Consider the following 5,942-nt stretch of genomic DNA (forward strand, 5'->3'; position numbering starts at 1 on the left):
CTGTCTTTTCTTCCTTCCTTCCATCCATCCTTACTTTTCGCCCTCTATATCTAGCTTAAGATTAGGTTAGTTAGCTTTGTAGAATGCATCTTGTTTTATGCTCTGGGACAATTAATATAAGGTTTACCCTATATTGAAAACTTGGCATAGCACTGATAAAATCTCCTGGACCTCATGATGTTTTTAAAGGACAGAGCTCTGACTACTTTCTCAATTTCTTCTATGATTTTTGGTCTCTTTATGGTTTCTACTTCATCTCTCTTTCTCTCTCTCTCTCTCTTTCTCTCTCTCTCTCACACACACATACACACACACACACACTCATCTATGTATATACATATATGTGTATATTACCTATTTATAAATATTTTATCTTCTTGCCCACATGTTTAAGGCCCTGTTCTTTGACTCAAATGGATTTGAATGAACTCATTTCAGCGAATTATCCCTATGTTCAAATAGAAACCACTTTACTGAAGTAGTTTTTATTAGGTGTGGCTGATACAATTCACCTATTTTATGGTTGTTAGAATAAAATAGCAATACATATTTTGACCTTTATGTTTAAACGTGGTTGGACATATCCCAATACTTTATTAATGAAGCAACTTTAAAAGAAAGAATAGCTACTTTTAAAAAATATAATAATCCTCAAGCAAGGACAGTACTCTGGTAAGAGGTGGCCAATCTATTTCTCTTAGAGACTTAATATTTCTGAGAAAGCCATCTTCATATCATAGAATTACTTCTTTAGGATAAAAATATACTTCAGGTTGCTTAAAGCATCTTTACCTTTCTCTTAATAAATTCATGGGGGGGAAAAGTAGTTTAAAAACTGTTTTCAGCAAATCCAGAATTTGGGATACTTAGCTACTGATCACTCTTGTCACTTCGTGCTCATGCTTAAAGAGTTTTTACTACTCTTACAGGAGCAACAGCACCAACAGACAGACAGCAGTTAGGCAGGCCCCCCGCAGAGAAAGTGCCCTTCTCCTAAATGGTTGGAAGGGCTTCATTCTGATGGGTTAGAAGGATTTTGTTCTGATTGGTCAATATCCACAGGCAATTCAGGAAGCTCAATGGTGCTTTTTGGAGCCGGGGTCCTCCGTTTAAAGTCGGCTTGTATATAAGGTTGCATTCTGGCCCTGTTGTAGTTCTGCTCTGGAGGAAAGACAGTTTTACAGTAGCAGGTAACAGCAAATGCCTCAGATACACAATGGGACTTGTTCTCACTATTAGGGTTTTTCCCTCCAAAAAAGAACCATGTCTGTGGATACTGGGAAACTCATCTGTGGACTGACACTTTCTTAAAGAGTGACTTGAAAGGCTATTGTTTTTCCCGCGGTATGTGTTGTGATTCTTTTCTCTGTTCTAAAAGCCTGTTGTATTCATTTGTTGACCCAAGGAAACCATGTGGTACGAGAAGGAACACAGTATAAAGCAAATAAAAATGGAGCTACTGTAGTTAAAGTCAGGGCTGGAAATTTCAAAAGCTGTCACACCTTTCTCCTCTAGGTAGCTCAAAGGACCTTCTTACATTCTGAGGAGTACAGTCTTAAAAGTATGGTACTGGAACGCCTGGGTGGCTCAGCTGGTTGAGCTTGGACTCTTGCTTTCAGCCCAGGTCACGATCCCAGAGTCCTGGGATCCAACCTTGCAGCGGGCTGTGCTTTCAACCCGAAGCCTGCTTGAGATGCTTTCTCTCTTCCTCTGCCCCTCCCCCACTTGCTCGCCCGCTCTTTCTTTCTCTGTCTCAAAATACATAATTAAGATAAATAAAATAATTGTAGATACTGTCTCCCAAAGACTTAAGTCCTTTGTACCTACAGAGCATTTGTATAGATACCTTGAGGCACACAAAGACCCGGGAAAAACCTACACACATACCTATCACCTCAAAGTGGCTCACATTCAACTTTATACCTTTAACATGGACCCTTTCAGAGCTCCATCTTTGGCATATTCCCACCATGCTCAGAGCACTTTCCCTAAACCTGAAGTAGGTTAAAAAAAAAAAAAGTAAATAAAAATTTTAAAGCAGTTATAGTTCTGTGTGATAAATGCAAAAAATGAATGTATAAAGATAATCTATGTCTACATTTAAAAGAAGGCTTGAAATTATCTTCCTGCATGGATTCAGGAAAAACTGACCTAGATAATCTGTGTAAGACAGATGAATTCAGCAGCAAAGTCTCTTGGGTGGTACTATAATCTACCCACAGCTTCATGACTGATTGGATTAAGCTTTAATAAGTCAGAAAATTTCCTTGTACTTACAGTATAGCATAATGGATATGATTTATTGTTAACTATTATTTATATTAGATTAAAGCCTTGTGTGTGTGTGTATATATATGTGTGGTTTTAAAGAGGTATGTCAAAACTTGAAGCTAATATTTGGTTTGTATCCACATTAGGATTTCTAATATAGGGACGTCATGACCTCTATTTCTGTTATTTCCCTGTCTTGAACTGGCCATTTTTCAAAGCCTGGCCTGCCTGCAGTTTACCTTTCTCTGAAGAAGGCTACTTCCCTTTAGGGAACTCTCTCAGAATCCCCTGACCCACACAGAGTGTTTGAGGAACGTGGAAACATTCATCCATCCAGTCCAATCATATAAATAAGGTGAGAAATAGGGCAAAACAGTTGTTACTGTTTGTTACCTCTCAGATATGAGAGTAGCCCTACCAAATTAAATTTACCTTACATAAATTCAAACATAAAAGACTCAAATATTGTCTGTGTGACTATAACCTGTCTATATGTCAGTCCAGGCAGCCAAATATGGGCTTCCTGTACAAATTAAGGCAAAAAGCTGAAATAAGACGAATAACCAAAACCAAACGCCAAACCAAAACAAAACTGTATGGTATTCCAGGAAGCAAATAAAGGCTTCTTATGCTCATAAAGGCAAACAGCTAAAATAAAATAAACAAACTCGACAACTGTCTTAAAATTTGAAGGACACAAAGGAATTCCTGTTTTTTTTATTTTTGTTTTTGTTTTTGTTTTTTTGAACAACCATTTACTTCTGTCTCATATTTATCCTAAGGAACAGATATGTTAGGGGTAATAGTAATCCAGAAATTTCAGATGTTGGCTCTGAGAATGCTTTGTAAGCATAACTTGGTACACGATAGCAAGGGTTTTCACATGTAGTCTAGCCTTTAGACAGCTCTAGGATGGAATAGGGCATCCTTGCTGCATATATGAGCATTTGGTAATAGAAAGAGATGGGGGAGGGGGAGAGGGAGAGAAAGAGCAAAGGAGGAACATGAGTGGGGCAGGGGCAGAGAGCACAGAGCCAGATGGGGCTCCATCTCACATGAGATCATGACCTGAGCCTAAACCGAGTCAGATATTTAACTGATTGAGTCATCTTGGTGCCCCATGGCAGACATATTTTGAAAGAGATTTTTTCTGCATCTCTCAGATTACTCCTTACATAAGATTGTGCACTTTGGAATATGGGTGCATAATACAAAAATTTTCTACCAGTTTAGTTTTTCTTCTTTGATGCTTTAGATGAATATTGACTCATGTTGTTAAATATCTACTTTTCTCCCCTTTTCTTTTTATTAACAAACATTTCTTGAGCCCTTTCTATTCACAGGACACGAGTATAAAAGTAAAGATACAAAATGACTCTTGCTTTCTAGCTATAATCTAAATATCATATGTTAAGTCTCAAAAGAAAGATCTGAAAAAAATGATATGACATTTCAGAGAATAAAGTTAGATAAGAACTGGACTTTTTAAAAGTTTTATTTTATTTTATTTTGTGGACAATGAGGCATTTCTGAAATCTTTTGAGTAGGTAGATAGGTTGACCTGGTTTATTTTCCGAATTGGCCTTATAAAATAAAGGAGAGGAGGAAGAGGAAGAGAGTTCTGAATAGTGTAATTGTCCCGAGGTAATTTCTATAGGACAAATAAATTGTAAATAATAGAATGCCTGTGTGAATAAAGGGTTTGAGACTTGAAGTCATATTTGTATGAATAGATTAGTATTTCTCCACATTTGATCACAAAGCCTACTTTTGATCAAGGATGTTATTCAAAATATTTCATAGCTGGTATGACACAGGACTTATGACAGGTATGATAGGACTTTAACAATCAGAATAGGGAACTGGCGAATCAAAATAGGCCAGGGCCTATATATACAATTAATAAATGTGACCAATCTGGTATGTACTGGCTGATTGTCAGATCTGCCTTTCTCTCTGGTTATAGAGTAATGGCTCTTATGAGTCAAAAAAGAGTCTACTTCTTAAACATGTGTCATGTATTAAGTAAGAATTTATCTTTTCTAATTTCTTAATTTAATAATAAACTTCTATAACTTATAGTAGCTGAAGAGCAGCATAACATACAAATTGGTATGATTTTGGCACCTGTCTATAACACTTGGCTGTCACTTTGCTATATGGTCTTATATCAGGCAAATGTATAGTTTCCATTTGGCATTTTGAAATATTAAAATATTTACCTAACTTTATAAAATTCTGAGGGGACAGGTGCACCGCTGTCTTCAATTAATAGTGTTGATTTAAATCATGTACCTCATAGCTTGGAGATATTTTAAAATCTCTCTCTCTCTCTGTCTCTCTCTCTGTCTCTCTCTCACACACACACATATACATACACACACTACATGAATGTCTTCATAACTGACACAGTCTTTAGTTGTCAAATTCTCTACGACTCTTTTTTGTTTTACACATTTATATTATTTTACTCACCTGGGCCCCAAAGGCAAATGCATTTGTAATTCTTGATATAGATATTTTTGTTTTTAGAAACATAATTTTGTTCATGTCATGATCCAATTCCACTTGTCGTGAATCATACTGTGATTGGGTTTTTTGCATTTCTGAAGTAGCTCCATCTCTTGAAGCACTGTCCACTCAGAAGATTTTACCGTTTATATTTGGCAGCTTCTGCTTGGGCTGAATTCACCTTGACCTTCACTTCAGTTCGAAACTTTCTAACTTCTTCACATTCTACTCTTGACCTTCAGAATTATTTTGAAAATCACAGTTGACTTTTTATAGTATGTAAAACTTCTCTTTTTGGTTTTTGTTTTGATTCTTTTCTCTACTTACATCCCCTGCTCCTCCTCTGAAACCAGTTCTCTCAAAACTACAGGTCTCAAAGCCCCACCGAAAACAAGATGTGTGATCTTGAGCACTTCATGATGGTGCCCTTGGCCCATGTGCTTGCCAGGACCAACGGGAAACATTTTTGTGCCACTTGGTTTGCTTGATAACTTCCTGTCCTTTCTATGACTCCCCCAGGACCACATGCTGATGCTGCAGAAAGGTCCAGTCTAAGATAAGGTCAACGTTGAGCTCTAAATGTGCTGGTCTTCTCCTCCCACTGTTTCTTGTAAGATGATGGATAATTTTAGTCAGGACAAAGTAGTAGTAGAAGGGCAACCAGAAGAATGCTGAATGGTTATCCCACTGGCAGATATAATGTCTTTTTGATGAACATTAATGAGCTAGGGTGTACTTCGGGGAAAGTATGTTACAAGGACTTTGTACGAGAATATTATGACTGGACTCTGTAATTCTTGCTTATATCCACAAGAACTGAATGTCCGCATATCTTGACTTTGACTTTGCACTGCCCAATATGAAATAGGAGAATGGGTGGGTAACAAATGGCAGAACTTGGGGAAAATGTTCTGTCTTCCTTTTAAAATAAAGGCAGATGGTTTTTTTTTTTTTTTTTTNAAGTTCTGGCTTTTTGAAAGAGAAAAAAATAAGTTTTTTTTTTTTTAAGTGGTAAACCTAACTGTAGTTTCTCCCAGGCGCTTAAAGAAAAAAAGCATTGAGAAATGGGAGTCAACTGCAAGATAGGGTTTGTGTAACAAGTACCTAAAACCACAGAAGTCACATGGGACCTTTCTGCTTTGCTACTTTTGATTACTTGT

This window comes from Crocuta crocuta, unplaced genomic scaffold, assembly GCF_008692635.1.
Source record: "Crocuta crocuta isolate KB4526 unplaced genomic scaffold, BGI_CrCroc_1.0 scaffold153, whole genome shotgun sequence".
In the NCBI taxonomy this organism is placed as follows: Eukaryota; Metazoa; Chordata; class Mammalia; order Carnivora; family Hyaenidae; genus Crocuta; species Crocuta crocuta.